Genomic DNA, 16675 nt, shown 5'->3' on the forward strand with positions numbered 1-16675 from the left:
GGGAAGTGGCAATTACACTGCTATGATACTCTTTTGCTAGTTAAATAGCTAATCACAATGCATATCTATCAGTCAAGTGACCATTACCATAGCTTCTAAAGCATTAACAATGCGATTACTAGTGATGCAAGGTATCATTACATTATTAACAGGGTAATCCTTAAAGCCAAATCCAAGGACTGTACTGTAAGGTGTCAGTTTGTGACCCTACACTGTAAAATATTAGCCTATGAAATCAACATTATATAAAACTATTGGTTTTATTTTACTGATTGTAGAGATGCCATGGTCTTGTTTTAGATAGAGAGAGAGAGAGGGAGGGAGGGAGGCATGTAGAAATTCAGCAATGGTGCAATGTCTAATGGACATACTCATACTGCTCCAGGCTGATGTAACAAGATGTAATAAGGCTAATATTACACCAACCAACCACCCAACATTCCTAAAAAAACACTTAAAAACTAAGCCACCCCACCACCCATGCTATAGTAGAAACAGGGGAGAGGGGGTGGGGGTGAGTAGATTTGCAGCTTCCTGAGATGCCTGCTAAACACTGTAAAACAGAGTATTAGACCCAGCATTCCCGATATACACACATGATCCTTGTCCCGCAGCTTCAGAGACAATTGAGACATGAAATCAAGGCTAAATTAAAAGTTACCTTGAACCCTGACTGCCCAGTGTGGCTGAGATCAGGGACACAGGGCTAAAGATTTCTAGGTCCACTCCCATAGGGTATTTGAACATGCAAAGTTCACTCTGGCTCTCAGAGGAATACCTTGTGTGGACTCCTCCACAGTCTGTGCCTCCAAACCCACATGAAGCACCTCCTGGTTACCCTGAGATACAAAATAAGGAGGTCTGTCCTTATGGGGGAAAATATAGAGAATTCAACAGTAATTTATAACCCTTCTGTAGAATTCTATAGGGTGTTTAAACAGAAAAACAAACAAAAAAATATAGAAAATAAATTATTCCCTATTACAATTTTGTAGGCCAAGTTCTGATCCCACTTCCACCAGTGTAAATCCAGAGAACCTCCATTAACTTAACTTGTGTTGCTCCAGATTTACACTTTGGAAAATTCACCTGGCAACTACCTGCACTTTTACATGTCTCAATATGGCTCTCAGGCCCAGAGTTATTTAGACATTGAACTCCCAGTGATTCCAATGGGAGTTAGGTCTCTAAATACCTTTCATGATCTGGCTCTAAGTGCCTGAGTCATAGCTGATCATGGGACCTGGCTCTTTTGAAGGTTTTGCCAAAAGTGCCGGTCTAAGCAGCTTACCCCACTGTTTGTATATACAATGCAGCTGATGCTGCATACTAAATTTACATTGGCCATTCAGGCTTCTTAACTTGTCTATTTCAGGTGAAATCAGCTCCTATGCAGAGGGGTTATGCAAATCCTAAGCAATATAGCCATCCCACTTAAGGAAAATGAAGGACTTGCACACATGAGTAATTGCACACACTCATGGCAGTGTGTGCAATTACAATGGCATTTAGCTGAACTGCAATGTAAGCATATGGGTAGCCAGAACAGGACAGTACGGTCTCCACCTATAAGAATGTGCAAAGTAAGATGGGTGCTTGATGTCATAGCTAGATCATAATATGACTATTCGTGTTGTCAGCTGTATTCTGGGGGCAGCATCAAGAATGTGTGCATGTGGCCAGAGAGTGCATGAATGAATGATCAAGTGAAGTTAGACTGTGATCAATTTTAATAGAGTTTGTAATTAGATAGATAGATAGATGCTGAAATCCTCCATTTATACAAAGAACATATACAACTAGTGACCTGCAAGTTGTAGGCCTGTACCAACATATAGTAAGAGAGCTCCTTTCCCAAAGAGTTTACAATTTAAATACACAAGATAGACAAAGGAAGTAGTATTATCCCTGTTTCACAGATAGGGAACTGAGACACAGCGAAACGCAGTGACTTTCCAGGGTCACAAAGGGACTCTATGATAGAACCAGGCACTGAATTTAAATCACCTGTGTTTTAGTCCATTGCCTTAACTACAAAATCCACCCTCTCCTTAGGCCCTACCTCACCCATTATCTGGAGGGATTTTTAGAGCCCAGGAGGCAAATTAGTCTCTAATGTCCATTCAGCCTTTGGCCTCTGTGCTGAACCTCCCAACATGCCTGCGAATTGTGCCCCCAGTTCTGAAGACAGGCGGTGTAGTAAAGACAGCCATGCACTAGGGATTGCACAGAGACCATGCAACTGCTTTCACATGGGGTACAGAACAGGATTTTCAAAGGAACCTAAGGGAGTTAGGTGCCCAAATCCCATTGAAATTGAGCGGAGCATCTAACTCCTGTAGATGAATTTGAAACCCCCCAGCCTCAGCTGCTAATGTCCTATAACGGCACAGTGAGATCGAATTGCCAAAGCTCCTTGAGAGACAAAGTGGGGAAGGTAATTAGGTATTAGACCCGCAGATCCCCTATTATTAACTGGCTGTATTACTCGCTGGTGGGGGGAGCACATTGGAAGATCCTCTACCCAGGACCCTCAATTATAGTTCTACCTCGCTACTTACTTGTCTCTTTGGGAAGAGGGGGGAGGACAATGGACCTGATTCAGGATTGCGGATAGGTTCAGGATTGCAAATATCAGTAGCACAAGACGATACCCGGCTTTCACTGAAGCGAATGGCAAAAGCAAAACAAAGACAAACAAAATCCCAGCCTTCCAATGGGAGCAGGTCTGGACACGGAGTTTGCCGCAATAACAGGATGGCTCCTGGGGGAAGGAGCAACCACTATTCTGATGGGACAAATCTTTCCCCTCCGTTATTTCTGGGCCCTCTCTTGGGGTCCGTTGCTAGGCAGATCAGGTCAATTCCCCCCCCCCCACCACCTGCCCATTGGTTTTAATCGGGATCAGGACCCGCCCCGTTCCTGCCCGCATCGAGGTCAGGGGGAGTTTGGCATTTGATTGGCACACGGGATCAGGATCGGGCCCGTGGCTATTCCGATTGAAATCAACAGGGATTTGAAGAGGGACAGGATCCGGCGTGGTCCCACTGCCGCTGTAGCCAATGGCAGGGTTGCCATTGATTTCAAACTGGGGCAGGATCGGGCCCGCTCTCTCGCTGCTGCGGTAGGTCGGGGCGCGCCCCGTCCCAGCCAGTCGGGGTGCAGCGCTAAGCAACCGTTTAATCGCCACTAATGTATTGACGCTGCTAAAGAGGCGGATGCCATCAAGAGAGGGGGATTCGTTTCCCCCTCCCCCATTTATAAGGTGTTTTTTTTTTCAGGTTAAAAGCAAGTGCAGAGTTAAGTAAAAGCTCTTTATTACCGAAATAAAAATAGCCCAGGTCAGCCGGGGGCGGGGGGAGGGGGCTCTTTCCATTAAAACTGACATTCAGACCGAGAGTGAACTTGAAACTTTGACAGGGCAGTGAACGTCCTACTTCAGCGATCGCTTCTGCCTGAGCACTCCGGAGTGAGACCTGATCCGCTAACTCCTGCGCTGCGCCTTTCCCTGGGGCTGGAGGCAAACTTCACCTCACGGGGGCAACCCAGACTCGTCTGGGGAAGAGTAAAGGGGAGTGGGGCTGGGCTAACTCGGCCAAGTTTAGCTTCCTCGCTCAGGTCACCCATTCAGGGAAGAATCTAGCAAGTCCTTATGGTCATTCCTGTCCAGGAGGTGCTTCATCCCTCCCTAGACAAGAAAGAGTTTGAGCACGCGCTTAACTTTACGCATATGCGCTGCCTTAATGACTGGTCTGGACTGGAGATCCTGGTCCTATTGGGATCATCAATGGAACAGTCCCACTGGGTTCCAGACTGTTCACCGCACTCTAATGGGACCTGATCCTGCTGCTCTTACTCGGGGAAATCTCTTTAAACCCGATGATCTCAAAGGGGAGTGTCGCCTGGCGAGAGGCTGCAGCCTGAGACCCGCTAGATTCCCCACCCCGCCTTTCCTTTCCGGGGCAGGAGCGAGAGGGCAGAGCAATCAGCACATGTTGCTTTGGGAGGTTTGTTCTGTGATCACTTCCCTTTCCGAATTCCCAACCCTCACTCCCGTCTAAACAATAGCTCGCCCACTGAGGTGCGTAAAGCAAAGGGAACAGAGCGTGGAATTGGCTGGGCTACTTTTCTTTGCAAAATTAAGCAAATTTTACAGAGAGAGAGAAACCACACACAGCTCACTCATTTCCCAGGACTCGTGATTTTTATTGGATAATTTGAACCAGAAATGCCTTTTTTATTTAAGTGCATTTGGAGACATTAGAATACTTCATAAAGAAGCAACCGGTGGAGGGGATTCTGGCTGGGAAAGACGTGAAATCCTGGCTCCAATGAAATCAACGGGAGAACTGCACCGGTTTTAATGGAGTCCGGGTTTCACCCACTGCCTCTCAGCAGGTCCCACTCCGGATTCCATCCATGCCAAAGGGGGATTTGCTAGTAACTTTAGTAGGAGCCGGATGGGGCACTTAATAGGCAACTGGCCTCTCTCTGCAGTGGGGAAAAAAAAAGCCCAGATCAAATGATTGCAGCTAATTGCTTGAATTAGGAAAAAATGAATTGTAAAAATTACACTCACTCTCTCTCTCTCTCTCTTCTGGAGCTTTTCAGTACACCCCAAAACAGAGACCCTGATTCATCAGGATCGTCCCTAAAACACACGCCCACTAACACCCCCCGCCCCCAAAGCCGGCATCTCTGAGGGTAAAACTAAACCAGACCGACCGCTGAGTTCATTCAAAATTCATTAATAAGCTTATTACCAGCCTGTACGTGCCCAGGGCAGCGGGAAATGGGTCTAGCTTGGCCGGAGCAGCCCCCGCTGCATGGGCGCCCCAAGGAAGCATTGACTCAGTAGTCAGGGGTCAGGGTAACCTGTCCGCCGGGCTCTTTGAATGGGTTTGATTCATGCGCCTGCAGCAGCGATAGGTCAGCTCCTCCATTAATCCCCCCTCCCCCCAGGAAAAGAAAAGAAGGCTCCGCAATTAGTGTAGCGGGAACGTTCCCAGATCCCTTGGGGGTGTTCACACTGCGTGGGACACGATCCGGGAGTTTAAGGGAACATGAACGTCCAGTAGCAGGTTACTCCTCTTTTCCGGGGCCGGGGTTAACGTTCAACCCCCGGGCGCGGGGCTCAGGTCCGGGGTCTCCTGTGCAATCGCTTGTTACGAAGTAATACAGGAGCCAGGGAGAGCGCGCAGAACCGGCGGGCTCGCTGGGTGCGTTCGCGAGGCGTGTGTCTGTGTCTGGGCCTTTGGTACTGGGGATGGCTGGGTTTGCCGGGGTGCGCGTGTTGCGCGCACATGTGTCTGTCCAGGCGTGTGTGTTTGTGTTCCTGTGCGCTCCGGGCCATTGCGGAGAAAGTCGATGCATCCTCCTACGCCAGCATTACAGCCTCAAAAATCACAGAATAGTCCGCGAAGCCCTCATGAGTCCAACGGAGGAAAAGTGTCCTCTGGAGCTAAAACAACTAGCTCAGAGTTAAGCAAGTAACCTCCCCGCCGGAAAGATTCGCTATTTTGGGAGTAATCGGTTGATATCTTCCCTCAGTGATATGGCTGCTTCTTGCCTATGTCACAGGGCAATTTCTGGTCTGAATCCTTAAACGAAACAAAACCACTCAACTGAAAGACGTCATTTTAATCGGGGACAAACCCGCCATCGCTGTCCTGTCTACCAGGCAGGGGTGGTGGATGAGCTTTAATTCGGGATTCGATGGTTTCAGATGACTAGTGGTTTCACTACGTTTCACAAAGTTTGGGCGCGTCTGTTGGGCGGCGGCGCTGAATTCATGCATGAGTGATATAAGCGAGAACACGTGGATCACGCGCTGTATCTATATCCGACACCGGGAGTAGATCTGGCCCGTTTTGCGTAGGATGACAGACCCCACCGATACATTTGGGGTCCTGAGACAATGGGGGATCTTTGATTGTGGAGCAAAGGTCGGGAAAGGAAGGTGGCTTTCCCCCCTCACGCCCAAACTCTACCGGGAGATGGGAACAACGTCAAAGGTTTCATGATGGTGGCATTGAAGTCAATGGCAACACTTCGGTTGGCTTGTGACTCAGTCAGACCCATATCTATCGATCCGTCCATCTGTAGAGCGATACAGTTGTACACTATTTAAACACGCTTCGGAAAAGACTCGCTACTTTCAAATTAAGAACCTGAAGTGTATCCCAGAATGGTTCGCATTCCCCCTCCTTCCAGCCCCCTTGGGCACCCCTAGCTTCAATAATCTCTGCGTTTCTAAGAGCAAAACTATTTTTCCATGGCCGTGCTGCATACGGGATATCACTAATGAGAGGTTATGGGGTCAGGAGGCACTAAAACGGTGGGAATAGAAACTATAAAGAAAACAATCTGGTCTCTTTTCCGAAAAAAATAATAATGGAGCGGGGGTGGCTGACCAGAAAGAACACAAAGAAATCAGTTTGGAACATTATCCCTCCGAAAAGCTGGCCTCTAAGCTAAACCAGGGACTGCTTTTTACTACTATTCTTATTATTTCTTCTTGTTATGATTATTTTAGTGCCCCGAAAGGCCGTAAACGAATTTAAAAGACTGTGAGAGTTTATAATTTAATGTGGTTGGCACCATTAAATAGTATGTGAGGGCAAAAGTGTCGATACAAGACACTCCAGAGCAAAGGGGGAAAGACTGCAACATGTCATGCTTCCAGGCGGGGAGAAATAGCAGTCTATAGACACACGGGAGCCGGGGGCGGGGGGATATCCCTTTTGCAGCTGAAAATAGTGTATAAAACGAACCAGCACTTCGGAGCCCGTCCTGGGCAAATGACCAATTAGGGAATCTTTGTGAGATTCAGAAAAGCCTAGATAAGTATGTTTTATCAGCCTATAAAAATACCACTTTCACTTATCTGGAGCTACCTTCGCCACACAGCTGCAAAATATAAGAAGGAGGTGGGGGCAACCCTGTACTTGCACAGAGGAGGAGTTATGGAGTGTAACTGACATCCGAGGGGTTGGAAATCAATGTTCTCTTTGCGCGGGGGGGGGGGGGAGTTTCCCCGAGATCAACATTTCAGGATTTTAGCCACCTAAAGCTCCCACCGTTGGGGACACGTGTTTAAGGAGGTGTCCCCCAAATGTCCAGTTCTGTCAGTATGGAGGTGGGCCCGACTCTCTCTGGGGGACTTGTCGGTACAGGAGAACGCTAGATGCCCTGTCTCAAGTCCACATACCAGACTGGGAATCAATCACATGAAACAGAAGGAGGTGAATTCTCCAGGCAATGTAAATGTCTGAGATGTACATGAGTGTAAATATGGAGTACACATCGTCTATGCATGGTATGTAGACACATACGCTTGGTGTGTCTGACACATTTATATACACACGTGTGTATCTGTGTATACGTGTGTATCTGTGCACACATACATACATGTGTGTATATATGTACGGTCTATACATACAAACAGACATATACAGGTATAAATATGTACTTTGATATATACACACGTGTCTGTAATGTATCTGTGTATATACACACACATATGTATGTGTACATATACGAATGTTGAGTGCATATGTATGTTTGTATGTATATGCGTGCACACACACATACATGCAAACATTATATAGAGATGTGTACATAGATGTTATATATACATATATATATACATATATATATATAAAATAAAACATCTATGTACACATATACCTCGCTCGCTCGCTCTCTCCGCATACACATATCTCCATGTTTTAGCAGTGATAAATATATATGGGTGATTATGTATTTAATATAAAATACATAATCACTGTTTATATATATCACTGCCAAATTATGGAGCAATGTGTGTGTGTGTGTGTGTGTGTGTATATATATGTATATACATATATATGTATATGCATATATGCGTACAAATATGTACTTTTGTACACCACACACATATATAGAAATATATTTATCTATTTACGCATCTGTCTGTATTTATATATAGGTATATATGTAGGTACACATATACACATGTGTATGTGAATGCATATGTATGTTTGTAAGTATACACATATATATACATATATATGCATATAAACGTCTATGTACATATATGCAGACATATATCTATATAAGTATATATATGTGTATATGTGTACCTACATATATACCTATATATAAATACAGACAGATGCGTAAATAGATAAATATATTTCTATATATGTGTGTGGTGTACAAAAGTACAGATGTGTACGCATCTCTCACCGATGCTGACATTCCCTACGATTGTTCGGTGGCGGGGGGGGGGGGGGAATGTACTTACGCTACTTTCTCGGAATGATTCCAGGCTGGTATGGGAGCTGTAGGGAAGCGATCACAGAGGTTTTCTGTGCTGACCATTTTTTAACCAAATATAATTCCAGGTAAACAGCCTAGAGAACGCTCCCCTCCCGGCAAAACACCACAGCTAGGGGAAAGATTGATGGAAATTGCAGGCAAATAGAACATTTTCATTTTTCAAACAACAACTTCGCCCACGTGCTGGCTTTGAGGTCTAAGCAAACGTGACTTGCATGTGTGCGCGTGTAACTGTCAGTGCAATGTTCTGCCCCTTGGCTGGGGGCTCCTGGGACGCGGACCACTCTGCAAGGACCCAGGACACCTTACAGGTTTTCAGCACAGTAGCTAGAGAGTGCGCGGTTTGCGAAGGCAGTAAACTGGAGACATGTGAAAGGAAACTTGTCAAACTCTGGTTCGAACTTCTTTTTTCAGAGTCTGTGGTGCCGGGTGGCGCGTTTACAAAGAAGAGTTGGATGGAAAACTAAGCTCAAGGTAAGTGACGCTCCCAAAATGCTGCTTTCTTTCCACTTCTAAACAGAACAGGCGTTTGAAACCCGCAGGGAGACGGGAGGGCGCCTTCATTCCCGTTTAGCACACTCGTATCCAGCATTTACAGAAGGAATTATCCCGTCTCTCTTTATATCAAGAAGAATCTATATCGAGCGATTAAAAATGAAACAAACAAATCAAAGCTGGAGGGGTGGTTAAGCCTCGCACGGTTGATGGGGGCAAGACTGCACCCCGCCCGTTGGGTGTGGATCTCTCTCTCTGTGTGTTTTACTCAATGAGATCTCAACTTATTTCAGGATTTAGCTCTTGGGAATCAGGTTCCCTGTCTTCAGAGGGAGGTGGGAATAATGTAACATTGGGTGAGAACTCTCGCCAGGCTAAAAGAATTCAAGTCACAAATGTGGGCAACAAAACCTGCGTTTCCTTGCTGAGAATGGCTCATGATGCAACGTGTCTTTTGCTTAAAAAATACCCCGGGAGACAGGAAACGGGCATTTTCTAATCACGGGGGGAAGATGTAGCACCTCTATGGGTCTGAGTGGAACAGCCTGTCAGCCCCGGAGTGTTATAACCCAGCCCACCCGCCTCCTTGCCTGCCTGGCGGGTTTGCCTGGTACCTTTTGCACAGCTCTGCTGGAAGGACGTCGGAATTCTTTTCCAAATATAGCCCAGGAGCGACCCTCTTCCTTCCACCCCTCCCCGCGCGTGGCCCCTCACAAACAGAAACCGCCAACTCCTAAGTCAGGCAAGGCAAAAAGTAGTTAGAAAACTAATAACAACAACAATAAAAACAAACACCAGGCAACCCCCGGGGAAAAAACATAAAGAGCTAACTAAATATTGCTGCATGTCTGTCAAATTTTATGACCTCTGATTGTTGCCTCCCATACCCCCTGTCCACACACACACACACACACACACACACACACACACACACACACACACACACAATTCCTTGCATTGCAATCGGGCAAAGACATCCCTAGACTGTCAATAGGGTTGTAGAATAATTTAGACTCAGGTTCCCATATTCAGTGGAATATGATTTCAAAGGTAAGAGGGAAAAAGAGCTTTACCAACTGGCCTTGCGGCAACCAACAAGAAAAGCCATTCCAGTCCACGGAAGGCGAATGAATGTGTAATTAGGGAAGCAAAAATTACATGTAAGATTAAATCTAAAATGAAATTTAACCACATTCGCAATCTCACTATAATGCGCTTTTATTTTGGCGAAATAAAACCCTTTCAGGTGGTTTCTACGGGCAGCTTCCACAGCTGCGAAATAGCCTAACGCAGCTTTCCGAAGGCAAGAAATAATTTGCAGGGTTAGGGAAAAATCTAGCTTTGAAGGTTTTAAACAGGCAAAGAATTGGTTTGCAGCTTCTTGATGTATAAAGCGGGATCAGACTATGAACCAGAAATAAAGGGAAGGGCATTTTGGACACAGTGTATTTTTATTAAATTCTATTATTTCTTTATTTGTGGTTTTCATTCGTAGTCTTTAAACTTCGGTGAGACTGTCTTTATATTTTAGATCCCATAGGTACCATATGGGGAGGGGGGAAGGATACTTAATTTATTTCAGTAAATCGGCTGATTGCATTTAAATCATTTCTTATTCTGACTATTGAACTTAAAATAAATACAGAAAAAGTTCTACGGAAAAGTAAAGTAAAGCAAACAAATTGCTGGATAGTTTGTAGTCTGAATAAATGTAGATAGATAGATAGATAGATAGATAGATAGATAGATAGATAGATAGATTATGAAAGAAACACCCCGTGTTATCTCTAACTACATTTCCACAATCAATATTGGATACGAATGTGGAATTAGCTACAATCAACTGTATAAATAAACTAGTTTATTTATTTTAATTATGTCCACAAGAACATTGGTGGCTCTTTAAAAAATATATATATCATTTGTTGGATTTCAAGGGGAAATATGCCTTTGAATAAAATTAAAACCATGAACTTTTTCAAGTTATGTGAAAGGAGAAAGACTCTTCGGGGCGCAGAAAATATCTATTGTCAACACAGAAAAAAATCGATGTGGTCTCCTACATGTTCCTTTCCTTTCATTCTATCGACCTTCCTTAATTTGCACATAGGCAGCCAGCAAAACTCAAGGAGCTGGTTTTATACTTGCAATGCAACTAACAATGCGCAGAGCTCCAACGTGACAGCTAAAATTGAAGCACCCTGTGCCTGTGGCTTTCCAAACGGGAACCCACCTCTGTCTTTTCACCCTCAAAAAGGGGAGCGAATTGGAGAAAAGCCGGGCGCTGCAACAGGTTCTTTCTTGTGTTGCTAGGTCACTTTTTACAATTTATTTTTCATTATAAAATTCTTAGACTGTATTATTTCCCCATCAGCTTTTATAGGAAGATCAAGGCCGGGCTTTTCTTAAGAGCTCTTCAGGTTAAACCTCTGAAAAAATTGCAATTTGTTTGGTGCATTTTTAAAAAAAATAGAGAAATATTTGATTGCTTCCACGAGTTGAGGGGAATGGGGTGGGAATTGATTCTAGATTCTCTTTTATGTTGGGTCTGGTTTCTGGTGATTAAATTTCTCTCTTATGTGTACTGGACCTATGGACAATTGATTAATAACATGCCACTTGGCGCCAACACAGAGGCTCCAATGAGGTCCGAGGCCTTTAATCCGCAAGATGCTCAAGAGAACAGAGAGAAACAGAGCAGGACAAAACCAAAGCAGCCTACAACAGCCTGCTGCTCTCCGGATTTTTTTTTTTCAATCTATCCAGTATTTCCTGCTAAACTCGTAAACTTTATTTGATTTACAGCTATTTCATGAACCTGCTTAAACTAACATGTGTTCAGTCTTGTCCAACTGAACCATAAAAAACAGTCTTGGATCCAAACAAGAATCTTTTTTTTAATGTGTTATTAACGACAGAAAATGAGCATTGGCTTGGAAACTAGTTACCTAGGCCCCTGGCAGTATGAAAGTGGGTTCTACACGCAGTCAGAAGAGTTCTGAGTGTTTCAAGGTAAGGAGATTGTACCTACCAGAGGCTTGTGTGTAAACGTTTGGGATGGGTTAGGCTTTCAATATGATCATTAATAATTAGGAATTGTTGATCACCTCCATACACACCCACAAATGCATAGCAAAAGAGACACAAACGCAGATATACACACACAAACATACACACGTAAAAATACACAAAAAGACATTCACACATATATACACACACAAATCCAGCCCCCCCACCCCCACAGATAAGAGGAAAGTGAGGATGAGGTCCTTATTCAAAAAACATGATAGCTACCTCGTGATCAAACTGTCTTACCGAGTTTTTAATTGATTTTTCCTACACAGTGTCTATGCCCACTGATGCCCATATAAGCAGCAAAACCCCCGGGAGATAGGGGAGATGTTGCCCCTTAAAATGGTTTTGCTCCTCTGAAAGAATATTTTAAAAGGAATTCTAGTCTCAAACATCCCTCCTGGCCAGGAAAACTCAACACGTTGTGGCTGAGGAAAGGGTGCATTTTTTTTCCAAATGAGATTTTTTGCTTGTTTGTTTTATAATTAGAATCTGTTTTTTTTAAATAATTTATTAAAACTTGGAGGGGAAATCGGTCCTTCCACAGGAAAATAAGAGGGAAAAGGAAAGACCTACGTGTTGAGGTCGTGCGGCCAACTTGAAATTTGGTGCACGCTTTTAGCAAAAGGAAAGAGATTTTACAAAGATCTTTATAATTGAGAGAGAGAGAGAGAGAAAGATCAGTTATATGTCTGAGTACATATATTCGCTCAAATATTAACTGCAGAAAGATATTTTGCCTAAATACCATTGAAACGTCATCCTTTGGACACACTAACCCCATGTAATGCAATAGATGCATTCCACACCCAGTTTAAGATGTTATGTGTTTATGTATATTATTGAGTTGCTTATGCTATTTGGGAAAGAAAAGAAAAGAAAGAAAGAAAGGTGGTTTCCCCGCATGACAAAGTTGTTTGAATGACCTTCACGTGTTCTCTCCCTCCTCTAAGTACTTGTCTTTCAGAAATAGCTGTACCGCAAATGGTATTAAGAGCCGTCCCTGACTCGTGTTATGGAAAAGGGAGAAAGAAAAATTGCAGGTGTCACTAGTGCAGCGTTTTCCAGTGAATGATTCTAACCGGGTTCGTGTGGTTCCCTCCCCCCTTCCAAGGTCATTACAGCAGAGATCGCTCTCGGGGACAGGCCCGGGGCACCGAAGGCTTCAGCCCTCCTTGCCCCCTTTAACTTTCTCCCTGGGGCTGGCGCGATGGCCTTATCTGACTGTATTCTCTTCTTCAGGCCGAGATAACGCACTGATTGACACTGTGTTTGGCACTAGAAGATTAGCGTTGCTATTCTGGCGTCAATAGCATGCTTTTACCCCGCTGTAACGTTAGTAATTGATTCAGGAGGTTGGGGGGGGGGAGGTTGTAATGGAGAGAGATGGATTCTATGCAGATAAACCCAACACAGCATCACCTTAAATGACTCAAATTATGAAGGGTCTGGTTGAAATGCATAGAAGTTAGAGACACACCCTAGGCTTACCCTATACCTTGTGCCCAACCCTGCAGCCCCTATGGGCTATGTACCCATAGGAATACTCTGCACAGGCAAAACTCCTTGAGTTATGTACAGGAGGGCAAACTTAACTCCGGTTTCCCTGGCTTTAAACCAGTCCTTTAATACCATGTGAACTCTGGTTTGTGCGCGCGCGTGTATTTAATTTCCGGGGGGATGGTTTCCTTAAGGCCGGGGGGTGGGGAATCAACCACTGAGATGTGTCTGATACTGTGCACTGAAGCCGGATGAGCTCCGAATCAACAAAGTCTTGATATTTATTCCAGTCTGTGTCTCTGACCCTTCATCCGAGAGTTACTGACAAAAGACCGTAACATTGGTGTGCTCTGTCCTATCAAGAGGTATTTTAGCGCCCCGTAATCAACAGATTGTGGCTATGAGACAGCATAATGTCTCCTTCTGGGTTCCAATTGCCCCTTCTGTCCATGTTTTACAGGGAGTCTTCTAATAGGGTCAGGACAGAGGACAAAGTTTTTTACATAACTATACCGTCAAAACCTACCATTAGGGGCAGTTTAGCCGTGGATTGTTGAGGCCAGATTATTCTGGTCTCTGGACCGGTCTGTCATATCCGTGTACATTATTAGGGACTCAATGTGCCAGTTATTGACCCAATAGCCACAACACTGTATGTCCAGGGGACGTTAAAAAAGATGCTGCCTCGCCCCTGACGCATAGGCAGAGTTAGATACGTTCTGAAAAAGTAGCTACTGTACCTGTACAATATACAGTGTCTAAACCTCGGTGTATTTCCTATTTGCTTATTTTTCATTTTCCTAACTATGCTAAAGCTTCAGGTCGCACGGGGAATTAATGGGCTGCAGGAAAATGGGTTTATAAATATATATTTTGTAAGGAACAAGAAAGGGGGGGAGAGAGAGAAAAAGCGCACTTGGAACCACAAAACTTCTAAAAATCATGTTGTCCACCTGTAATTTAAAAATGATCAACGCAGACTATCAGAACCCCAGAAGCAGTCTGGAGTTATATGCCACAGAAAAACGTGATTTTGTAATGGGAAAATTGAAACAGCTGGAACCAGTGTGGGAGTTATTTTGACAGAGACATAACTCTGACTATCCTCAAATGAATGCATTAAGTCAAAGCCCCAGCAATTTAGGAAAGAATGAAGTTCTTTAAATACTTAAGAAACTTTTAAAAGACATATTTCCACCACTGTATAAATGGACAGGTGTTGTAGAAAGAAAGAAAGAAAGAAAGAAAGAAAGAAAGAAAGAAAGAATTTGCTCTTATGTTTCGGAGACATTGATTGTTTCAGAGAAGTCGAAAGAGAAAACGGAAAAGTAAAAAGAGCGGTAATTATTTCTTGATAAACTCCCAGTGAATTCTGGTACACTCCCTTATTTCGTGAATATCATGTTGTTCCTAAAATGTTCAAATGTCACCCTAAATTGTGAAATCCTTTACCAAAAAGGGGGTGGCGGGTAGGCATTATTTCTTTTTCTTGACATCTCGACCCACTGCAAGACACCAGCTTTGCCATCTCTCTTTCCTTCCCCGAGTAAATATTTAGATAAACAAGTAACGGATGCGACTGACACAATATAAAGTTGCCAGAGGAGCTGCCTGGGTGCTGCCGCTGTTTCCAGCTAAATGCAATTGGTAATACATGCGGGACATTATAGGCACTGCAAGGTCCCCAAAGGCTCCCCCGTTCACAGGTTATGTTTGTAGGCCTGACCCTGTAATCTTTACTCAGGCAACATTCCCATTGAAGTCAATGGGTGTTATTGCTGGAATAGAGAAGACAAGGATCCAGCCCTGTGAATAAAGTGAGAAGAATGTCACAGTATATGGAGATGTATATGCAGCCCCCTCACATATATACAGACACAGAATGTGATTACCTCTATATCTAAATATATGGGCGTGCGCACGCACACACACTCACTCGCTCTCTCTCATACACACACACCAAGTATGAGTAAACAAACGAGCAACAGAAGAAACACAATAGGTGTGTGTATAAAGATGTATGTGCTTAGGTGCGCGCGCGCGCGTATACATACGCACACGTATCTGTATCTCCTGTTGCTTAGGTTTTGAGCATATTTGACTTTTTTTTTTGCAAACTCTAAAGGAAAAAAATAGTCAAAAATCTCCAACCTGCTTCAGTGGAAAGGTTCCTTGCTGGGATGAAAAGGCAGCAGGTAAACTTGTTCCTTGTCGACACTAGGAGTCGGTCTGATTGTTTTAGTGTTGGGGAGAAGGCTTCAAAAGCAATTGCGGCTCCTCGGTACCTCCTTCTCCTCTAGCTAATAGGAATTGGTAAATTTCAATACACGGGCCGGGGGTGCGGGGGAAGATCGGCACCAGGGCAGTGTGTGAAGGGACAGTGTTTTCATTCGAAATAAAACAGCGCCAAGACCCCTCGGGATGAAGAGCACATTTAAGGTTAACACTGAAATTGCAAATACACCCAGGTGAGTGCCAGCCTCATGCAGCCTAGGGCAAAGTAGGACCAAGTGAAGAGCAAAACGTTTCTGGGGAGATTGTTGCTAAATGGTCCGATATTGGCTCTCCGTAAAAAGGGACTAAATCCACTCTGGACGAGCGAGTGGGTTTGTGTATTCTGACCTCGATCGGCGAGCACCGAGTCGGTTTTCCTGGTGATTAAAAGCGACAATTGCCCTGCGGGGTCGATCTATGGGGGTGCCCCCCTTCCCCCGGAGTTGGGGTTGCATTGCTTTTTAACCGGCCTTCACTCCGTTCTGCTCTTGTTCGGAAAGCTGCAATCCGCACCCGCTGGTTCTTTACCCAGTGAGTACCGGGAAGCACTAGCCCCAACACGGTTCTCTGAATGAAAATCTGGGGGAGGGGGGAACAAACCCAACCAGCAGAAAAAGCCAGGTCACTTGCATGAAACAGGGGAAACTGTAGGGCAGAGAATCAGTGAAACAATAGCTGGGAAGCTCACTGGGTCTCTGCTGTATTCACTTACCTTGAAGTCCACAGATCCTGCAACAACTTCTTGCTTTGTGTCTAGGGTTTTCCTGAGGGCCGTATGGTGTCCAATCTATTTTCTCTCCTCTTGATTTCTCTTCCGATCTCTCTCTCTCTCTCTTTCTCTGTTGGAGGACACAATGTTTTAGCATCTTTTGGAAAATCTTTGTGCCCCAGAGAGGGTGAGGTGAAATGCAACACAAAACTGCACCAGCTTAACAGATCTGTTTTACATGCTCTGGCTATTCATTTGCAGCGACTCATTAGAGTTTGAGAGAAGTTTTTTCCGGCCAGTTTC

At 44.4% G+C, this 16675-nt stretch overlaps 1 long non-coding RNA gene across 1 annotated transcript; it reads right to left on the minus strand.

The window, feature by feature from the left end:
* Positions 1–5189: 5189 nt before the first annotated feature.
* Positions 5190–16474, minus strand: LOC120386353. Its single transcript, XR_005589675.1, has 4 exons — positions 16376–16474; positions 15541–15689; positions 9432–9550; positions 5190–6099 (listed from the first exon to the last, which is right to left on the minus strand). It is a non-coding gene; the product is annotated as an uncharacterized LOC120386353 (long non-coding RNA).
* Positions 16475–16675: the final 201 nt, after the last annotated feature.

The sequence above is a fragment of the Mauremys reevesii genome, linkage group 18 (assembly GCF_016161935.1).
Source record: "Mauremys reevesii isolate NIE-2019 linkage group 18, ASM1616193v1, whole genome shotgun sequence".
Lineage (NCBI taxonomy): Eukaryota > Metazoa > Chordata > Testudines > Geoemydidae > Mauremys > Mauremys reevesii.